Here is a 24,035-nt window from a genome sequence, read left to right as displayed (position 1 = left end):
AGCCTATACATGTACACATATTGAATTTAATTCTTTGTTGTCTACAAATTTTAATTCAATCTTTGTTGTCTACAAATTTTAATTCAATTAAGTGGGAGAATTCTAATTATGGTACAATCTTTAATTTAAATGGAAATTTAAAGGTTTGGAATTTGTTTAAATGTGATTTAAATTGCTCAATTATTCCTAGCAAGATTCGAATTAAACCCTAAGCCCTAATTATTTTCGAAAATTTTGATGTATTGTGAATGCTAATAATTTTCTAAGTTTAATTATTTAATTTATATAATTTGATCTAATTTAATTATTCATGCATAAAATGTTGTGTGTGATTAATTAATTCATGTAAAAGGGTTTTATCTGAATTAAGGATTAAATTTTATAAAAAGCCCCAAATTAATTGAAATAGAGATTTTGGATTAATTTTAAATTAGGCATAAAAATGTTTATGTTTAATTAATTAGATCACCAAATTAATTTTGCAAAAGTTGTGAAATTGATTTAACTTAAAAAAAATTCAAGCAATTGAGTGGGAGCAGCCAGGGCTGGGTGGTAGAGCCACGTGCTGGTGGGCCACGGTGGCTGCTCTGGTGGTCAGGTAGGGCGGAGGGCAGCAGGGAAGGCGGAACTAGGGAGGGCAGTGGCTGAAACGTGCAACAGTTGCACGGTTTGGATGCTGTTCTCCAAGCTAGTTAGCGTGGCTAGGCACTCCGCCTGGCAGCGCGGCTTGGGCTCCGGTCTGGCTGTAGTAGGAGTTACGTGTGGCTAGCAGGGTGCTCAGTCACGGGAGGCCAGCTTAGCCAATTCTGGTTGTCGATGTGCTGACTGTCGTAGTCAGGCTTCGGCCCAGCTGCGGTGGTTGGCTGCTGCGTCAACTGGTCGCTGCGGTGGATGGGCTTAGTCCAGGCTGCTGTAGTGGTCGGGCTTAGACTTGGCTGTTGCGGTGGTCGGAAGTGACTGGCAGAAAACCAAGTCATCGTATTCCAGAATTTTTCAAAAAAAATAAATTGTTTTATTAATTTATTGGGAAATTCTCAACGCCAACCCCCAACTTCTGCTACGCATCAACGGTAACCCCCTTTTTTTTGGATTATACAAAATGACATTATTTTAAAAATTTATCCCACTAATAACCTTATTTCATTAAATAGTCAATTAAAATTAACTATGGTTAGTTTTTATTTTAAAGAAAAAAAGAAAAACATTTAGAAAAATTAACAACCACAACCATCAATCCACACCACCATCTCCACCAGCCAGCCACCGCCATATCCCTTCCCCTTTCACTACCGGCGACCCCAACCATTCATTTCTCGACATGATCGTCATTCTACGTCACCACTCCACTCCACCGCCATAACCTCAATCGCTAATCACTTTCAAAATCCATGCCTTCCAATCGGTACTACAATGGCACAATTGCAGCAGCATAAGCTGCTTCATCATCATCATCATCATCTTAATCTTGATTTCTGTTTTGACAAAACGCCGAAAACTGCAATTCTCAATCAACGATTTCACTACTCATCCGAATCGACTCCGAACCCTAACTCTAGCCCGAATACAAAGCATCAGGAGATTGGAGGTCCAACAGTGGAAAAGGATGAATCGCCTCTCACAAACAAAAGCAGGGAGGTGACACAATCTCTACTCAAAACCATGTACAATGTTAGCGGGATTCTTGCTTTGTTAGGTCTGGCTCATTTAGGCGTTGGTACTTACTATTGTTACCGTTACACCAATTGATGAAGAGGGAAAGTTGTAGAGATTTGAGATTGAGAGAGAGAAGAACGAGGGAGGGTCGTCGGCGGGGTTTGGGGTTCTCGGTAAGGGTGGGATGGAATAGCGTCGCCGCCTGGGGGAACGGGGTACCCTAGGCACTGGCACTTAAGGGGGTGGAGATAGAGGTGGTGGTGGTGGACTAGTGTTGGGGCTATCTGGGTTGGTGATAAGAAAAGGGGGCATTTCTGTCATTTCACAATTTTGGTTAACCATGGTTTAATTTTATGTTAAAATACCATCATTAATGTCATCTTTAGGAGAAAAAAGAAAAGTAGTGTCATTTTGTATAATCCGAAAAAAAGAAGGTTATCGTTGGTGCATAGTAGAAGTTGGGGGTCGCCGTTGAGAATTTCCCTTATTTATTTTATTTAATTTTAGATAAAATCTGATTTTATCTAAGATAATATCAATTTAAAAATTTGTTTTAATCTTTGAAATATTTTAAGGATTATTGAGCAAGATTCCAAAAGATAAAGATTGACTTGGTAATGTGATTATCCATAATTAGCTAGGTAATTGATTTAAAATTTTGTGATTGGCTAGTAATTAGGATAGAATCTCCTAATTTTCTTAGGATAATATTTGAGGATAAATATGATTTATCTTTTAAGATTAAAAAATGATTTGATTCTATCTCATGCCTAATTTAAAATATATGATATTTTATTGATGGTCATGAATAATATATGATATTATCTAATTGGAGTAATTACAATATGAAATATTTAGGTGCCATGTTTCCTTAATTATGAACATTCGATGTTATAGTTTAGGAAAGCATGATGAGTGATTTATTAGGTGGCAATTTTATAATATATGATATTATGTTTCTATATAATGACTAGTATGGCCCATTAGATTACTAAATACGATCTGCGCATCGTGATGTATTTTTGTAATCTAAGTACGGTCTACGTACCAATAAAGTATTGTTGTAATTTTATTTTATTTTATTTAAGTAGTAAATAGAATAGAGTAGAATTACAGGTTGCAGTTAATCCAAGAAGCCATGAAGTGAAGACCCAAAGGAGCGAGGTGGATGAGATCCATGAAGGTTCAAGTGGGAACATTTACTTTATTAGTTGTCTTATGATTAAGGGCCATGCTATGTCTTGTTTATGTATTCAGTATATTATGCGTGTTATATTTTATTGATGCTTGTGATGATGCGCTAGAGTTCACTAAATAATCACAACATAATAAATCTAGGTCCCGGTAATATTGATATTGCTTTCCCAATTAGATACCCAACAACCCTTCAATCGTGAGTGATGGGTCTGCCTCTGCAGGGTATCACTTGTTATCTTAGTTAATTTGGGGTAGATCACGTTCTACACATGTAGTTGGTTACGCTCAACAAGGTTACCTAAAGCGTTTAGAATTTTGAAGCAAAGGGTAATAATTAAACATGTGATGGTTAATTATTCAACCAAGAGTTGCAGGAGTCGCAATCAGTAAAGAGTTTACTCACCTTGAAAATGTAATGCTTGATGGTAGGGCCTCAGTCTGGTCAACTATTACACGAATAAAGGATCTTGGAATCGCTTAATTCAATTGGGACAAATAAATATTGAATAAAGTGTTTTAAAGTAACCTATTTAATTCGCTTATGATACTTTAAATTTTATTAAACATAGTTGAACTTTCCATTTATAAAATAAGTAATATTTCGTTCTAACTTTATTATTATATATATAATCTCCTCAATTGAAAATAAAGTTGAGAAACGTTCTCAAAAGTGTAAAAGATAATCCATAAACCTATATTCTAATTTTGCTAAGGTGGTTCTAAAAGACAAGTTTTAGAAACTCATGTCACATGTATAAGGTTAGTTTTCTTTAACTCAAAATGTTTGAGGAAAAGGCCAACACCATCTTCATTTTGAAAAGTGTTTCAAAGGATATAATGAGATGGGAGGTATGAGCCTCTAAAAGACTAGTATGGAAGTTAAATAAAATCTCTTATCTCCAATGTGATTGAATGTAAGAAAGTGATTGGAAGTCTCCATGATCAAAAGTTGGCCAAATGACATGCATTATTCTTCATTCATTTAATCTGGAATTAAATAGCTGGTTAAACTCTAATATGACTAACGATTGAATAAACTTAGTAAAATCATGAAAAGGCTTAAAGAAGTTAAGCAAAGTATCGTTTTGAACCTAAGAGAAATGTTCTAATTGGCTCAAGGGGAAAGGTTTAAGAATACATGAGGATTACATTAAGAAGTTATAGGCCAAGAAATGCAAGCAAGTTGCTACTTCTCAAACCTAGAACTACTTATATGCTAAGAGTTGTTATGGACAACAAATGTTTCCAATTAAATGTACTAATTCCAATTGATTAGAAACTACCTCATACAGTTGGAAGGTAAAAGAATGGAAATGTTCCAATTTAAAAAGTATATTATAGAAATTGATTTAGCATATTACTACTTCTTGGACATGCAATGTCACATTTAGTTCACTCTCATTGAGAATGTGGTTGAACTAAATGAAGAAGTTTGGCTAAGGGAGAAATAAATCTACAAGTTTAGAAGCAAATGTTGCTAGTTCACAAGCAAATTCTACAAGTTTAGAAGCAAAAGTTGCAACTTTACAAGTAGAAGCTTGCATTTTCACCTACCTAGTAATTGGCTAGAATTTAATAAATGTTATTTATTCTTGCTAATTTCAAAACACCAATCAATGTTAGTAATGACTAAGCATTGAAGATTCAAAAAACATGGAGTAAATGTTAATCTACGCTTATTTGAACAAAAGTGTGTCTTGAATAGCTAAATAGGTTAAAAATTATACATGTTAGATATATATATATATATATATATATATATATATATATATATATATATATATATTTATATATATATATACATATATATATATATATATATATAAATTGTCTCTAATATGTCAAATGATTCAAATAAAAACTGAACATATCCAAAGGGATGGACTTTCAATATCATTAGATTATGAATCTATTGATATATGTAAATATCATTCTAAATTGACAATTGACAAAGTCATCCTTTAGAGAAACGATGACATGAATTCGAGGACAAATACATATTGACGTAAGAAAACCTAAGGTTCAAAGGCTAGAGACGGACATTGAAACTTCATTTGGATATGAACACTTGTGCATAATTGAAGCAATCAGAGTGAGAGTTTTGAAAAGTTCAAAAGTCCAGTATGAGGTTCAGAATCAACTTGAAAAAATAATAAATACATTACAATATGATTATAGTGGTGAAATTTGAGTCAAGACATTTACTTGGCTATATATTCAAAGTATTGCGATATGATTGTAATAATGAGAATTTAAGCCAAGACCTTGATAAACATCCAAGAGTTGTGAAATCGTTTTACAACAAACTCCGAAAGAAAACCTTGTGAAGTGTTTATAAAAGGAGCTATCAATCTATATGAGATATATTTTGAAAATGGATGAAAATACCCTATCTTCCAACCATTATTCAAGGGATATATTTTTAAGATAAGCTACAAAACTAAACAAAACTACATACGTCAAATCAAAATGTAACAAAGGCTTCATATGTGATATTGATAAGAAATGTTCTTATAAAGTCTTTCACAAACAAGGAATGAAAGATGTATTAAATCATTTAATGCACGTTCAATTCCTATACAGAGCACGAAAACTACTACACAAGTCACACTTAGCACAAAATGTTTGTTGCTTAAGAAGGTGCCCTTATGGAAAATATGTCATTTCCAAAAGATCAAGTGGGAGTAGTATAAATCTCGAAAGAGTTCGAGAAAAGCAACAAACAAACATGGTTCAAACTATGGTTGGTTCACCTCATGCTAATGTGCCTCATTAAAAGGCTAGTGGGAGTATAAGAATCACGAAAGAGTTCGAGAAAAGTGAATTCGGAAATCTTGAAGAAATTCGAGAAATAATCGAATAAAGGCAACAATATGAGCATGATTAACCTCATGGTACAAATGACAACGCGTGATCTCATTAAGTGTAATGGGAATAATAACCATGTGTCGAAGGTAGTACATTCCAAGTACACATCCTCTATTGTCGTTTCTCATTGAAAACAAAACAAAGTTGTTGTATAAGTTTCAACTGTTGCATAAAGACCCACAATGATGACTAGCATATCTAAAACTTAGCCAAAGAAATATGATTTCATATTGACTAAGAGTTCAAAAATATTGATTTTAGAGCAATATGATTATGCAAGTAATAAAGATGATTTGACAAGTTATAACTCCAAATGGTTAAAAAACTATGAAAATTTGAAATAGATTCTAAGTCTGTAAGCAAGTGTATGACATTTGATTAATTTGCCTAATTGGGTTAGACCCATTGTAAGAAAAACAGACAAGAAAGAAAAATGTTTTCTAAACAAATCAAAGACTTGTTAAAGGATTCAACAAATTCATAGTATGACTATGATTGCGATGAAACTTTACATTAGTTATGTTGCAAAGATCTATTAAAGATATTTTAGTGATTTCTACCTTATAAGATTTGGAGATGGATTTCAAAACACTTTCTTGAAATTGTTAGTGAATGAAGATTTGTATATGATACAATTATAATAGTTTTGAAAATCCAATAATCCTAGGGATGCATAAAATATCCATTAATGGATTGAAGTTAGCATCATGGAGTTAATATCCTTATTTTGTGAGTTAATCAAATCATTTGATGTTCTCATAAAATGAAGAAAAGTTCTCGTGTATACAAGATGTTTAGTGGGAGCTATACAATTTTCTTGGTCTACTACAAAGAACGATTATTCATTGCTTCAAGGGTCAAGTAATGGCTAATGCGTTTTGTATGAAAAACCTTGAAGAGGAAGATGAGTACAGTTGGGATTCAAGATCAATAGAGATAGGTTTCGAAGGATGTTTGAGCTTAGTTAAGAAACTTATATTGATAAGATTCTTATGAGGTTCAAAATTATATTAAAAAGAGTTTCAATCCCATATAACATGCAGTACATAACTAACCTTAAGTAACACCCAAAAAGTGTTACATAAAATGATAAAAGTGTTATTATATACAATAGGTAACACTTTAGTGAGTGATACATCCGCCCATGTTACCTAAGATCTTATGTAACACTTTGGGTAATATATGGTAACACTTTTAAAAGTGTTACTATAAACCTTCCTATGTAACACTTTTTATATTATTAGTATCATTTTTAAAGTGTTACTTATTATTTCTTATGTAACACTTACTTACCTTTAGTATCATGTTTTAATCATATAGTAACACTTTATCTGACATTGTGTATCACTTTTCCAAACTAATGTATCACCTTATTGATTATTAGGTAACATTTTTCAATCATCTTTTGACATATAATAACACTTTGTTTGACATTATGTATCACTTTTTATAAACTAATGTAACACATTATTAATTAATAAGTAACATATTATTATTACAACTACAAGTATTTAAAATATGCAATATTTTTTATTTTTTAAAATATAAAAATAATATTAACCTGTACAAGAACCAAGAATATGAAACTAAAATATACGATAGAGTGATAGACCATAATTTGAATTGATACAATTTCATAATTTCATAAAATAATCCATAAACACCAATTTGTTTGTTTGGCTAAACAATCTAATAATCAAAACAAAAAGAAAATCAACTTCGGTCTCTAAAGGCAACATAAGTCAGCACAGTAGCAAAGAGACAGCAGCAATAACAGTAGCTAGTAGTAACAGCACGCAAATAGCAGCAGCTACAGGCCAGCAGACAGCAGTAGGCATTAGTAAACGTAGTAACAGCAGATAGCAGCAGGTAGCAATAACAGCATACAGTAGTACCAGGCTAGCAGACAACAGTGCTAGCAGTAGGCATTAGTAAGAGCAACGACAGCAGCAAACAGTAGTAACAAGACTGTAAAAATAGAAAATAACAATTGTTAATATTCTCGCTTTATTAAAATAAAAGGAAGACATTGAAGTTAATCTATCACATGAAATAAAGGTGGTTTATAGCATGTTGTATCTCATCTAAAACAATCCAAGTCCACTCCTCCCACATTATTGAAAGACAGTAAAAGAAAACAAACATAAGAGTATTGATCCATGATTGGCAGATTATCAATTCTCTCTTGCCTTTTATTATTTCAATTTCTTGAAGGAACGGCCAGGTCTTGAAGAACTTTATATTGATGTGGACAGAATTAGCAATTCTTGATATTAGATATACTCCTTTAGAAAACCAATCACGCAGCCTGAGTTACTAGGTTAATGAGGAGTGACTGGGTCAATCAACAGTAAATTCAAGTAAAAAACGAGAGAAAAATGGCAGTAGCAACATCTACCATAGCAGAATTAAATGGGCTTACCTCACCATTCCTACCAGGTAAGAAGAGTTGCGGTTGTTAACAGCAAAGTCATCACTACAACTAGCAGGAAGTTGTGGTTGTTGTAGCTGCTCCTAAGAAGTCTTAAACTGCAATAAAATTGACATCTGAAAAATAAAGAGCATTGAAATCATCACCAACTGATGATAGAAACTTGTTTTAACATTCCACAGTAGCATAAGTGTTCAAATTTTTAATAAAGATAAAAAGCTTCCCCTTCAACAACATTGGCTATTTAGAAAAGCGTACATCAATTTGTATGATGTATAATTAAGAAAGAGGGTGGGGTGATTCCCACAGATATCTAGTAATCTTATAAATAATTTCAGAAGACTAGTTCCAATTTCTTGTGAGAAGGATCATCTCAAGTATTACTGCATAGAGGAGCACATAAGCCAATCATCTCATTTTCTATGTTAGAGCCTAAAAACATGAAATATCTATCAAGAGAACTTGGAAACATATGCAATCACTTCTGATCTGAGGGGCTATAACAAGATAATGATTTGGCATCAAATGCCACTTTCTTTGCAAAGAAAAATACTTTCCTAATAAACTAGATGATTTTAACGATAAATCCACCTTCAATTGACATTATTAGGGAATTGTGGAGGATCAGAGCTTAAAACTTTAGGAATGAATCATATATATAGAATAATGTAGAAATTATTCATGAAGCTTAAGAGTTAGTGAGCCTACCAGTGGGACTAATCCTAAAGTTTCATGTAAAAATGTGAAGCAAATCAAGCTTGCAATTATTGTTTTACATAGCTTACATCCACTAATGTAATTGCCATGAGTGTAGTGGCAATTTTCCAACCATCAGCACCATGAATTTCAACGCTTCTAACATTCTAGTTCTAGTCCATTACAGTAGAAAATTGAAAAAATAAATGGGTTCTGATCTCCAAAATGATTAGCTCTAAAAACGATCTGCATTTCTATCACAGAATTATAAAATTAATCAAACAGAACCCATGAAAATCAAGAAAAATTAAAAACCGCATTAAAATTAAAAGTCTATAATTAGCAAAAAGAAAAGAAAAGCTTAATGTCAGATTGTGAGAAAACAGCAAGACGAAGAACCCAAATATCAAAGAAGTCGAACCAAACAGAAGTTAAACGCAATGAACCCACCAACATCAACCACTAACCTAATGGCTTCATCACTCTCTAATCTCCTACCTAAGCTTTGAGGAAACAGTGTCCATACAATTACTTCTCATTCTAGAAAATAATGGACAGACTATAAGTCCAATCCTTCATGTCATCGGCTTCAATATCTATATGACACACAAGTAATTCAATTTAATATTATGCCAATCTAAGTTGGTTATCAAGAAAACACATACAATTTTATTGTAGTGCCCAATCTAGTTCGATTCGAGAAATATAATACAAGTACCTCTCAATCTAAATACTACAGCTTGAGCAATTTCTAATCATTCTAATTAGGTGACAGAATTGCATTTCTAATCAAACCCAGTAACAAAATTAAAATGGAAGCTAAAAGTTAATAAATCAAACTAGTAAGACTTTTCAGCTCTTTAATTGGCTTATTAAATCTAATTATCTTGGAATGCAAATCAAACTGAATTTAGCACAAAGTATAACTTTTACTTTGAATTTTTAGTTACTCCAACGTACAACTACAACTCCAAATAGTAATCATAAATTCACCATCAAACAATAAAATTCGTCAAAATCTATCAACAATTAAAAATCCAAGTAAAAATTACAAATATCCCAAAAAGAATAGAAGAAAGAAAACGAACCTCTATGAGCACCACCATTACCGTATCCACGTTGCCGCCGCCACCATGGATAATCAGTAACTTCTTCACTACAGTTTAAATGAAATCCGAAGAGATGAAACACTGTCAAAGATTAAAACCGTGTTACTGTCATTAATATAATATTCAGCCACAAGTTTTGCTATCAGTAGTTCCATACTCTCAGAAATCGATGCGACCTCTACAGACAGGTCAAGTATTGGTTTTGAACCCTCCATGACTCGCTAAACTGCATCATGATTGACTGTAAACACAAATGTACATAATTAGTGGGAAGAAAATTTGAGAACAGATTTATCAATTTGTCTAAACTAAGATGAACCACAACCATTAGAGCGGTGGCCGAAACCCTCAAAATCAGCCATTAGAGCGGTGGGCGAAACCCTAGGCAGCGGACGTCCTCGCCAGTAGCCGAAACCCTTGACATCAGGAGCCCTTGCACTGGTGGCCGACAGGCCGGTTACAATTGAGGAGGGAGAAAGAGGAGGGGCGGCGACCTGGCGTAGGCTTGAACGACGTAAAGAGGAAGAGGGAGAGTTGTTTGAAGGAGAGGAAAAGGGAGAAACATTGTATTGAATTGGAGGTTAGAGCGTGCAAAACTAAGTGATGGGGCTATTATAGATATATGTAATAGAAATAAGGTAATACCTATTAATGTTGCCATAAAATGTTACCTATTTTAAAAGTGTTACTTTGTAGTGTTACTTATGTTAAAGGTGTTACATTCTAAAAAAAATGTTACCAAAGTGTTACTTATAAATCTAATAATTTTGCATTTCAAAAAGTGTTACCAACATATATTACATAAACTCAATTATGTACTAGTGATGGCACATTGCTTAAAGATTCAATGATTTGAGAAAGGTTGATGAAATTAAGAGTTTGTGTGATGCTCCTTATGTATTTTGAAAAGGATACATCATGTGTGCCATGGAATATACTCATCTATTTGATTCACATATTTTAAGAACAAGTGATGATAAATTTCAATCGAAAACCAATAACATTGGAGTACAAATTAGAAATTTCTAAGTTCCTTGCGAAAGGACGAAGGAAGATTCTTAAAGTATGGAGATGAATATTATTATAAGATTTTAGAAGTTGCTAAATTCATATTTATGAGAATGTCTCATGAATTGTACTTACTAAATCCCTTCCATGACCAAGGTATGAGAGTCATACTAAGGTTCTTGGATTGAAGCAAGTTATGTAATTTAAGTTGTATATGTTTTGAGAAAACATATTACATAAGTAATACATCAACTTGCAGAATTATGTTTATCAATTGAAACAAAGTTTCAATCTTATTTAATTATGGTTTTTGGAATTAAATAAAATGTCCAAAATAATTATGAATTGATGGGCTCATAAGTTGATGACTTGGTGAATGAAACCCCAACTAAATTCATACATTATTTAAGTTCCTAGTTCGAAATCATTAAATTGGACATAAATGATTTTAATAAATGGACTAGCATGTAAGATTGATTGGATAACAGTTTCATGGGCTGTAGAGGCATAGAGATGCTAGGTCAATCACTGGTCAATCACTTGAAGTTCAAGTATAGAGCTTCTAGATATATTAGTGGATTCCTTTGACATGAGTGGAACATTGATTTCATTCAATGATTGATTTAACTATGGTACATTCAAACGTCGTGCCGTAAAAGGAGGCTATAAAGGGTGTTTCCCGGTTACTTCGAGAATTGAATGGGAGCTTTGGTTGCCACAAGATTGGATTGAATCTGCTTAGGGAGAATTCAGAGAATGCGTGGCCGCGCTCAAATGTATTACTCAGTAATCATTTGTTTTGTAATTCTAACTCAGATTTCAAGAAATGATTTGTAGATTAATATGATCTCGACATGTGATGCAATCATATTATCAAATCGACACACATTGACTTAAGGAATTTGAATATTGCGCAGTTGTCTCACACAAGTGGGAGATTGAAGGAATTATGTCTTCGTTAAGTGCAATTACTAGATATATCAAGGATCGCTGTTATGGAGATAATTAGTTCATTCTTTTGGGTCGTCATTGTCTGTTGCTAGATATGATAAATGATCTTTGGGCTAGTCAAATATATTGGATTGAAAAAGTATGAGGTCCATTAATGGGCCTCATGAGGCTATAACAAACCATGTAAGGGTTTAGGCTAGAGTAGTTAGAATAGAGTTGGGAATTGGGCTTGACATGGACTCTTATTACTAGATATGTTCTATAAATAAAGTCCATGCATAGGGTTGACATAAGAAACAATTAACAAGTCGGTGAATTGTGAAACAAGGCAACCTATTCCCAAAACCCTAATCTCTCTCTCCTCCTCACGCACGCCCTTCCTCTTTCACCAAACCGTACGGCCGGTTGTCCCCTTAGTGGTTTGTGGTGCTCGTCGTGGTGGATCGTGGTTAGATCGTTCCTCTCTTCTCCGTAAAAGGTTGAATAAAGGGTTTAATCACAACTAACTAGCATTAGTGGAGGTTCAATCTGTGCTCGTGGACTAAGTAGAGGAATCACAGTTGGGGTTCTTAATCACCTTATTGTTCTTGCTTGATCACACGTGGAATCACGCTTTAAAGGTACAATTCTATATTCTTTATGTGTTATGCATTCATCTTGGTTGTTAGATGCTTATGAATATGATTCATGCAATTCCGCTTAGTGCATCAATAGTCCTACAAATTGTTGTCCTAGGAGTCTGCTAGTCTACTTAAGTATATTAGGCAAGTATTATCTTGTTGCAAGTTCCTAAGCTTATATTTATCACATATAAATTGGATGCATCAATAGATTAAGTCTTTTCAAATTATGTTTAAGTTAGCATAATTTAGTCAGGGAGTTCATTCTGAGTGCACTAATTATTGAGTAGAACCTCTAAGTCAGGCTTCTTGGCTTGTATTATTCTTGGAAAATTGATTCAAGAGAAGGGAATTAAATGTTAGATTGATGAGTACATTGCTTGTTAATTGGCCAAGTTTATGCAAGCATAAACCTCATTAACTCACATAATAGAGTGCTTAGAGATAAGTATATGTCATGTTTGCTAAACAAATTTTTTTTTTTTTGCATGATATGTGCCTATTAAATTTAAGGTAAATGAACACTAAATGAGAAAAGTGTTGTTAGTTCCCAGATCATAAAGGAGAGTCAATAAAATAAGTCATTTGTTTCATACCCCTTATTCTTGCTACCCCTTTGTTTGGTTAGGGTACGGTGTTGTACTGCACCTTAGCTTGTGCTAAAGTAGTTTGGTTTTAAAACTTTATGATACTCCATGGTATTCTGAATGTGAGCTACTCTGTGTGAACTAAATTTTATGTTTAGTGCAGATCCCCTATCCTTTAATGCTAGTACAAGCCCCATGTTTGAGATATATGCTGATTTGTTCACAATAGAAGTTAATTATATTCTGTTTGCGCTACTTTAGTCTGAATAATAGAACATAATTTGCCATTAAATGTTAAGTTAACAGAGGTAAGTTTATAAGCTTTAACTCATGCGAACCATTTTGCTAAATCTGCGAGATTACTAATCAGATTGTTATTCTTACATGTTTTGCGACTTGAGCAGAAAAGTTTTAACTTAAAAAGACTTTAAAATCAAAGCATAATGAGTACTACAAATTTATTTCCTGATGTCTAACTGTTACTGAACTGAGTACTTGCTGCAGAGCTATGTTAATCATTAAATTTCTTGTTTACATAACTCACCTCACTACTTTAGATTTACTAATTTTGCATATAAGTTTGTGACCAGCATTCGATGGATTATTCTCTACATTTATGCACCAATAATATTTCAAGCTTGTTCCTAATTAGCTTATGTTTTCTTTGACAGGTGCATGAGTGCCAGTACCCCTAATCCTAAGCTCAAGCGTATTCGAAGATTCATTGACTCGGTGCACAACTTGAACTGGGAGAAATTACTTGAAGCCTTTCAAGCCGAAGAATCAAAAGAAATTAAAATGGCAGAACGGACATTGAAGAAGATGGCAGCTCCTAAAACAGGATAAGATCCCCTCTGCATTGTCTTTCCGGCACTAGAGAGGCCTCTTAAACTGAATTCAGGTTTCCTTAATCTTCTTCCCAAATACTATGGGAACGCAGGTGAGAATCCTTACAGACATTTGAAAGAATTTAAAGTTGTTTGTTCTTCTATGAATCTTGAAGGCATTGGGCAAGAACATGTTAAATTGCATGCATTTCCTTTTTCCTTGCAAGATCCTGCTAAAGAATAGTTGTATGAACTTCCGGCAGGATCCCTTACTTCTTGGGAGACTTAGAAAAAACCTTTCTTGAAAAAATCTTTTCCGCGAGTTGTATTGGATCCATTAGAAAAGAAATTTGTGGTATTAGACAACATGCTTCTGAATCACTTTATGAGTATTGGGAACGATTTAAAAAATTATGTTCTTTTTGTCCACAACATCAAATAAGTGATCAGCTTCTAATTCAGTATTCTTATCAAGGTTTGTTGCCACATGATAGAAATATGATAGATGCATCTAGTGGAGGTGCATTAGTTGATAAAACACCGACTGAAGCTAAGATCTTAATTTCTAATATGGCCTAGAATACACAACAATTCAGTACTAGGAATGATGTTAGGAAAGTTAATGAAGTTGATTTAAGGGGTGTTCATAATCAATTACAGGAAAATGCACAACAAATAGCTGCTTTGACCACTTTAGTGTCTAAGATTATTCCAGGAAACGAGTCTAAAGCTAGAGTATGTGGTATCTGTTCTGGTTTTTCTCATACTTCTGATAATTATCCTGATTTGCAATGAAGATGTGAATGCATTAGGTGATATACAAACTTACAATGAAGGTTGGAAAGACAACCCTAACCTTAGTTATGGAAATAGACCACAATTATTGCAAAATAATCAATCTAGGCAGTTTGGTCAGCAAAACCCCTCTCCCCATGCTCAAGGTCCTTCATTAGAGAGTATGGTAAAATAGTTGGTAACTCAAATAGGACAAGTGCATAATCAAAACACTGAGTATCAAAGCAAAACAGATTCCCATCTTCAACAACTTGACACTCAATTAGGCCACATTTGCACTTTCTTAAGTAACTTAGAGACTCAATTGACAAGAAAACTCCCAGCCTAAACTCTTCCAAACCCAAAATCAAATGTTGTGTTTAAACAGAGTAGGGTCACCATTGATGAGTCTTTAGAAACTAAGAATAAGAGTAGTTTGAGTCCTGAAGTGGTGAAAGGGAATAAAATCCCTTTATTAGATGTTGTGAAAATGGTTCCGAAGTATAAATCATTGTTGGATCCTTGTCTTAATAAGACTAGTAAGGAATCTGAATTTTGTGCACCCCCTCCAAAGTGCGATGATCCTGATTTGTTTTCTATTCTTTGTAAAATTGGAAAATCTGGTTATCACGAGTGTGTGTTAGATTTAGGATCTTTGGTCAATATTTTACTTTCTTCTATATATGATCAGATTGAATTATGACCTTTGAGGAACACGAATGAAATTCTTTACATGGCTAACGGTAATAGTGTTTCTCCAAATGGTTGCTTAGAAAATGTTTTGATTCAAGTTAAACCCTATTTTTCCTTGCTGATTTTCATGTTATTGATGTGGAAAATATTTTTGAAATTTTGTTGGGCCGACCATTCTTAAAGACTGCAAGAGTGTTGGTTGATGTAGCTAATGGTAATGTTACTTTAGGTAGTAATGGTCAAACTATTAACATTAATGTTTTTTATGAACAAACTTCACTTGAAGAAACAGGTGCTATTAACCATGTTTCTTATTATCTTGCACAGCTTGGAGTTGAGAATGTAGAGATGTTATTAGATGAGATGGTCAACAATGTAGGGCTTGAGCAAATGCTTTCCGATGCCCTAAATGAACTGAGCTTCTAAGAAATGTGAAGAAGTACGTCAAGCCGACGACGTAAACTAATGGCGTTACTTGGGAGGCAACCCAAGGCTATTTTTGTTCTTCCCCTAGTTTATTTTCTATTGTTTTCATTTTTCTTATTTTGTTTTGCTTTTCTTTTCTGTAATGTCAGCTAGTTTGTGTCATCTATTTTTCTAAAAAAAAATAAGAGCCATAAAAGTTACAGGAACAGATTACTTAAGAGTCTATAATATATGCTAATTGTTCTGCCTGGTTTTCTTTTTGTGCATTGCTGCAGCCATTCAGTTTTTAAGCTAATAGGCAGACTTCCTCTTAAGCACCAATTCTGGCGTCTTAGCAATAGAACTAACAACCTTGAAACTCAGCTAGTTCTGGTCATAAGAATTGAAGAAGATGTAAAACTCAGAAGTCAGAATAGAGCTCTTATTTAAAAAAATGATGCAACTGTCGGGTATGAAGAGAAATCAATATTGAAAGGCAGCAGCATCTTAAATATTCTGAACTTAACCAGCTAAGTCCCTTCTTCTTTTTCTTCATTTCTTTTTCATTGAGGACAGTGAAAAGCTTATGTGTAAGGGAGAGGCTGTGTGAAATTCCTGCTATTGTGTGTCATATATGGTGGTTTTTTCCTGTCTTTTTTATTTTATTTTTTTAGCTAAGTTTATGTGTTTGGTTATGGCATAGTCCAAGGGAGATGCTGCCCAATTTTTTATTGGAAAAAAAAAAGAAAAAAGTCTTGTTTATTGTTGGCTGCATATGTTCTGGTTGTCTAAAAAAATCTGCTTCAATGAGATTCCAAACCAATGAATGTGAACCATCAGATATATATAAAAAAAAAATATTTTCCTTTTTGTCACTATTTGACTTGCATTGGATCATTAAATGGTACATAAATTCTTCGTTAACATTATTTGTGTAAGATGGATTACTTTCTCTTTGTGCGATGAAACCCAAAAGGAGGGCCATGTACCTCGTAAGACTCAAATTCATCCACATTCATCCTCCTTCTTGATTGCTCAAATTGGGACTTGCATTTTAGCTTCCTGAGACCGATGAAAATGTGGAAAAAATGATAAAAGACATATTTTTATTAATTATAGCTTTCAAAAATTTAGGCTTGTTATATATTTTACTTTACAAATTATTCCCTTTGCTAAGCCCTTTTGTGTCTACATGACCATTTTTTGGCTAACCTACATTACAAGCTAATGGTCTTTTACCCATGTTGTGCTAAATGGAGTATTATTATTTGGGTTGTGTTGTAGTTGTTCAATGAAAAGAAAAGAAGGGAAAGGATTATTTATATGAAGAAAAAAAATGTAGAAATATAATGAGCCAGGAAAAAAAAATAAAAAATAATTAAAAAATTTCAAAAGTTGAGAAAAAAATGCAGAAAGATACAAAAGTTGAATTGAAAAAGAAATGAAAAAAAAAAAAAAAAGAGACAGGGTTATCATTTGAGTTTGGAATATGGTATTGATATTGTAGTTGCAGTTGTTTGTGACGTTTATATTAAAAATGTCATAGTTTTATTGTTAATATATGCTCCTTAAGCACGACACTTTTACCGCCACAATCCGAATACTTTCCTACCCTTATTCTTAGCCCCATTACAACCAAATAAAAGTCCATTTTGATTTTTCATTGCATTATTGGTCTATCAACAGTGGAGGGTTAGATTTTGTGCAAGTCTCGACGAGGGTCATCAAACCGAAGTGAGGCTCGAGCTAAAATGGTTGAGCATCCTTAGGGTGGATTCAAACATAGGGGAAAGAAGCGGTAATATTGATTGGTTAATGAAGGTGCAAAAGTCTTAGTTTGTATCATGATCCATTCTTGTTAATTTTGACATCAAAATAATTTGTGAAATAAAAATGAAGTTACATTTTATATACGAGTTATTTTATTAATTTGTTTGGGATTTCTCTTGAGCGTAAGTCTTGATTTTGATCGAAGACCAAAAGCTAAGTGTGGAGGAATTTGATAAGTGCATATTTGTCCGTATTTTTATTCCCTGATTTTATTATTGTAGTCGTCTTTTATTAATTATATTGAGATTTTGTGTATGTTTATTGATTTAGATAATTTTATATACAATAATATATTTTTATGATTATTTTACTACATACTTTGCTATTTTATTTGTTATAGGAAGTATTGAAGGTGCTCGGGTCAAGTGTAATATTTGTGGATCAAAGAAATTCTCGTTAATTACTCACAAGGAAAATGTAAGATGAGAAAAAGGAAGTAAATAAATACTTTCTTAATCTCACCTCACGTGGAGTACCAAACCACCCAAAGAAAATCCACTCACTTTTTCCTCAAATCCCTTCCCTGTACACACACAAACCAACCAACCAGAAGGCTCCCTTCCTACTTTCTTTTTGTGCTTCTCATAATAATGGAAGTCAACCAATTTTTATTTCTTTCTCCTTCTTTAATTTTAATTAGCCCAAAAACTCAGCAACAAGATTTCAATTGGCAATTTAGTATGGAATATTTGACAAATTGTCGTATAATTATTCACCCAATTTTGGTTAAATATTTTCTTTTTTAAACAACCCGTAAATTAATGGATATAAATTGGGGAACTCTTTCATCAAAGAGGACACACAAGCAGAACCACAACATTGAGGGTTGTGAGATCGAGTTTATAGTACAAGGGTAATTGAAGAGCTACGATATTGAGGATTATTGGAGGCGAGTGTTCAAAATCGGTGGAGGATCGAGTGTAGCGGCTACCTTGGTGTACTCCTAATTCATAAGTTTCTCCCTACTTTAATCCTTAATTATCTAGTTTGTTAGATTAAACTTATTCTATTATACTTGTTGATTGGATGTAATTTTGTCTTTGATTTTTCATGATTTTGGCCTCACTATTGAACGCTCAGTTTATTAGTACTTTAATATTGAGTTTGGTATTTATTCAATTCATATGATCATTTGTTTAATTTTAAGGTTTAATCTTGTATGTGTGATAGTATACGATTACATCTATAAAGTAATTAAATTAGCTAGATTATTGTTAGACGCGGCGTTTGATAGTAATTTAGAGTGAATGACTTAAATAATTAGTGCGAGCGGCTCATGTTGATTATATTAAGTGTATGAATTGATCGATAAAAGTTGTTTATTGGGTTGGTAATATTTTAGCAAGAATTTGGTAGTTCTAGTGAGCAAAATAAGGATAGTCCGCGGTGAAAATCCGGTAACCTAAATGTTAAACCGAGTTTTGAATGAGACTAAAGGAATGGAAATAAGAGGTTTAATTGTGTTTAATTTATCAATGATTGAGCCCCAATTATGTTGGTTACTTGTTTGTCACTTGTAAATATTAGACTAGTTTTAGTTTAGTTCTCAATTTCATGGTTTATTATCCTTAAGCACCCCCCATCTTATGTATATAGTGTAAATATTATTCCTTTTATTATTTTATATGTGAAAAAGATATACAGTTATATATTATGTATTATTAATTAGTTAAGCTTTGAATTCCAAAAATTATAAAATCTCCTCGTGGGATCGACCCTTTCTTACCCTTTTACTAGTTATTTATATTTTTGAAGGTAAAGATAGGTTTTTAATTTAAAACTGTAAACGACACGTATCAATCAGCAAGATTTTCATGATACATAATCTCATAAAAGAAAGGTGAGTACATGGAGAAATACATATATAATTCAAAAGCTTAGTAGTATCATGGCCGAAAACAAGAATTAAGTACAGCGCCTCAAAAGACAACATATGAGTTATATGTTAATGATTATATTGCCTTATACATCTACTGCATATGCAATTGTGTGAAAGGCATAGATGCTGCTTAGTATAGTCATTCAACTCAAGTCCTAGCCTGATTTATTCCACACCTACCAAGCACCAAACATCACAAAGCATAAGAAAACACATGGTTAACAGCTACACTTTATAAAATTTGATCCTAAAGTACAATTCTTGCCAAATATAAGTGGAAATGGAAAAAGTTCCAAAACGGATTGGGAAAACTAAAGAACCATAAATAGAACTTTACAAGAAAAACTCCAAACGGCTAACATATTAGCCACATAGCAACCATTAATTTGATAAATATATCCATAAATTACATAAAGGATAGGTTTGAGTGGAGAACCAAGAGAAGAGAAAAAAAAAATGAACTTTATTTCCCAAGAATCAAAATGTACTTTATTAAAATTAAGGTGGTGAATGCCCAAATTTACCTTTGATAATGCTACTTAGGTTAGAATCATCCTAAATTCCTAAGTGAAACAGAATGATGTTGATAATGCCACTCTACGTTGGAACCATCCTTGAAGAGTGAAACTAAAGTTCTAAATCATCAACCTACCTCAACTCCTTTTAAGAAAGGCAAATGCTTTAAATATTCAAGCCTTTGTTATCTATCTATTTCTACAATCACTACTCAAATATCTAAGACATATAATAGTGAATGCAACAAAACACATCTATACATCCTTTCAACATTAACATAGAGATATAATCAATATATGTTCCAAACCTAAGTAATTACATAATATGATCTCATTTCGATTGCACAATGTAATATACAACATCAAATAATCAAAACAACTTAGACATGAAATTGCAAACAACAAAATTCAAACTTTTAATTAATTGAAATTTACAAGTAACCTAATCATGGTCCTCACCAACAAACTGAATTCATAAAATTGCGCAAAATCGATGAAAATTAAAGACAAATATGACTAAAACTAGAGATAAAAAACTCACATGTTGAAGCATCCCTGGCATTTAACATCCTACATCAACCCCACAAAAACCAAAAAAAAAACCACACACAAATAATTAGAAACAAATAAAATTAGATAAACTTGAAATGATAAGAAAAACAAACGAATAAAAGGAGAGAAATTTATACCATGAAGAAGGAATTTGGGGATTAGACCACCCTCGCAGACCATTCTTCCCAGATCCACACTCAGCTCATATACTTGGATCTCTTCAGAGCTGTGATATGGAGAAAAAAAAAAAAAAGCAACTAAAACCTAAATTTTGCAGATATAATCAACAATAAAAGATGGGTATTTGAAGAAACTCATACCCATGAAAAATAAACCAAAACCCTAACAATCGAAGCGAAAACAAGAGAAGAAGCAGCACCAAGGAAGCCTAAAAACAGAGCAATTTCATCACGATTAAGATCGCAGTCTACATGGTTGATTGATCAAACTAGCATAAGAAGGTGATTAGATCTGAGAAATAGAGGTATAACAATGGCGATAAACCCTAGAAAACAATTGATAGGGTAAAAGACGGCTAGAGGAGAACAGAAAAAGGGAGAGAGAATTTGTGGTTGCGGTGGTTGTGGATGAGGTTGCAGCTGCGGCGGTGGTAGTGGATGTGATTGCCTTCATCTTTGAGGAGAGATTGAGAGGAGAGTGAACAGAGGAGAGAGATCTGAGGCTTGAAAAAAAGAGAGAGATGAGAGAGGGATGGAGCAGGAAATATTAAAAATAAGGCCAAATTAGAAAATAACACCTGTTAAAAAACCGTATTTTGATTTTAACACCTTAACATTTCAAAGTTTTATTATAACACCTACTAAAAAATTAAAATTTTGGTTTCACCACCAGAAAACGGATTACGTGACAGAAATTGTGCGTGGGCCCCACAAGTTAGTTCACTTTCCAAATTTCTTCCCATTCATTTCGACTATTTCCAGATTGTCTGTATGAAAATTGATAAAATCCACAAGTTCCAAATATTTTGAATGATGGAGGAGCCAACTACTGACCCTCAGTCTGAACCAACATCAGCTGAAGAGGTTGCAGAAAATGAGGACTTAGCAACCGAGATTTTTCGATTCCAGCCACCTCACCCACCCCACCCCTCGCCGGCGACCTGCCCAATTGCCGAAACCCCTCCCCCCTTCCTCCACCACCCCGAAACCCCACCCAAAACCCCCATCCCCTCCCCTTTCCGATTCCAGCCACCTCACCCACCCCACCCCTCGCCGGCGACCTGCCCAATTGCCGAAACCCCTCTCTCCCCCTTTCCTCCACCACCCCGAAACCCCACCCAAAACCCCCATCCCCTCCCCTTTTCGATTCCAGCCACCTCACCCACCCCACCCCTCGCCGGCGACCTGCCCAATTGCCGAAACCCCTCCCCCCTTCCTCCACCACCCCGAAACCCCACCCAAAACCCCCTTCCCTTCCCCCCTTCTGTCATTTGTGTCAATAAATCAAATGGGTATCCAAAATATTTCCAAAAAAATTAAAAAAAAAATCAAGAATTTTGCCAGAATTTTTCAAAGATCAAATTTTTTTTAATGGGGTTTTTGAAAAGGATGGAAATTGTGAGTGGGATTGAAAGAATAAGTATAAATGAAGGATAACTGGTTGGGTAATTAATGGAAGGGGAAATAGTCGAAATGAATAGGAAGAAATTTGGAAAGTGAACTAACTTGTGGGACCCACTAACAATTTCCGTCACGGAATCCGTTTTCTGGTGGTGAAACCAAAATTTTAATTTTTTAGTAGGTGTTATAATAAAACTTTGAAATGTTAAGGTGTTAAAATCAAAATACGGTCTTTTAACAGGTGTTATTTTCTAATTTGGCCTAAAAATAAACATAATGGGGAGCGGTTTTGGTTTCAAACCAAAGTTATTAAAATTAGGATCTTCTTTGAATCGGAAGGGGCTCCCAGAATCAAATTATAAAATCGAATCGTAGAATCGTTAGATTCTACTGACATGCATAATCAAGACGTCATATCTAAATTTAATTAAATATATTTAAATTATGAGTTTGCAACCTAACTATTGATATAAAATAGTTGTTTACCCATTAAGTAACCAATAATTGACCATATATATTTATAAATAACTATGTAGGCATGTTTAAACTTGTAAGGATTTCGCTAGTTAAGAGAAATATGTAAAATCGGGTAGAATCATAAATCGAATCGCGTGACATACATGAATCGTAAAATCATAAGATTCTAAGATTTAAATCGGGATTCTAATAACAATGGTTCAAACCGCTCCTATTTGTATCTTTTTTAATTTTTTAAAGCTAAATAGGGTTTTTAGGAAGCGGATTACATTAACTACTTCCCATTTGGCGCAGCTTATTTGCATTTTTCTACTAGTGAAATAATAAAATAATGAGCCTTTCTAACAAAGGTGAGGTATAAAACACAAACTATTTGGTGCGGCAGTCCGCACCCAATGTTTCATGCGGTGACATCGATGATACAGCAGCTAAAGCATCAACCAACAACTCTGACTCTAATGACGATGACGATGACAATGATGAAGCTCAAAACCCCAAAATTAGAATTAGAACTCTCTTGTAATCCCAAAGAGCCAATTTTGGCATTATTATAAATTAACCCCAGAATTTTTCCGACAACCAATTTCGGCGGAGGAGGTAAGGCGACCATGGAGACGATAAGGAGAGCAAAGATGCGGGAAGATGACTTTCATGCATGAGAGAAGCTTCCACTGTTGAAGAGTTGAAGGTTTGTAAAGAAAGAGAAATGAAAGTTTTTGCAACAATGCAGGATATAGCGAGTAGCGATTTTCGTCAATTTATGTTGAATTTGTGTTACTTTTTTTATATATATTCTTGTATAGTATAATTAATAAAACGTATCAGCCAACATTAGCCACTTATCAGACATTAATAAAAATGTATCGGCCAACAAAAGGATGAAAAGCCAACAAATGAAACATATCTGCCAACAAAATGATAAAATCAACAAACAAAAAGCAACATATAAGCCAACAAAATGAAATGTATAAGCCAACAAAACAAACATATCAGCCAACAAAATAAACATATCAGCTAACAAAATAAAAATATCATCCAACTAAAGAAACATATCAATCAACTGGTGTCTGATAGCAGCCAACAAAAGTAACATATCAAACATTAAAAAAAAACATATCAACCAACAAAAAGAATATATTAGCCAACACAAAAAACATATTAGCCAACAAATGAAACATATTAGCCAAGTCTGCCACACGTAATTATGCGTACGACAGCCCGCACACAATACCTTCTCGGTATAAAATAAAGTAAATCACCTTACTTATACACTATATAGAACGTAAAATCATACAACATTGTGTTGACGTAGCCAAGGGTAAAAATTAGTCCCTTAATCGGACAACCTTAAAAAGTGTAAACTTTTATCATATCTTACTCTAT

General features: G+C 33.6%; 1 long non-coding RNA gene across 3 annotated transcripts; it reads right to left on the bottom strand.

Annotated features, from left to right (window-relative positions):
* Window positions 1-7,291: 7,291 nt before the first annotated feature.
* LOC110694506 lies at window positions 7,292-21,304 on the bottom strand. Of its 3 annotated transcripts, none has more exons than XR_002505890.1 (7): window positions 20,916-21,304; window positions 20,733-20,821; window positions 20,585-20,613; window positions 10,112-10,195; window positions 9,934-10,035; window positions 8,141-8,247; window positions 7,292-7,686 (listed from the first exon to the last, which is right to left on the bottom strand). It is a non-coding gene; the product is annotated as an uncharacterized LOC110694506 (long non-coding RNA). The 3 variants fall into 3 exon arrangements; XR_002505888.1 differs by having other exon boundaries at window positions 7,295-7,686; window positions 8,141-8,265; XR_002505889.1 differs by lacking the exon at window positions 10,112-10,195 and having other exon boundaries at window positions 7,296-7,686; window positions 8,141-8,265.
* Window positions 21,305-24,035: the final 2,731 nt, after the last annotated feature.

Source organism: Chenopodium quinoa, unplaced genomic scaffold, assembly GCF_001683475.1.
Source record: "Chenopodium quinoa cultivar QQ74 unplaced genomic scaffold, ASM168347v1, whole genome shotgun sequence".
NCBI classification, from domain to species: domain Eukaryota; kingdom Viridiplantae; phylum Streptophyta; class Magnoliopsida; order Caryophyllales; family Amaranthaceae; genus Chenopodium; species Chenopodium quinoa.
This window is presented reverse-complemented; position numbering and strand designations above follow the sequence as displayed.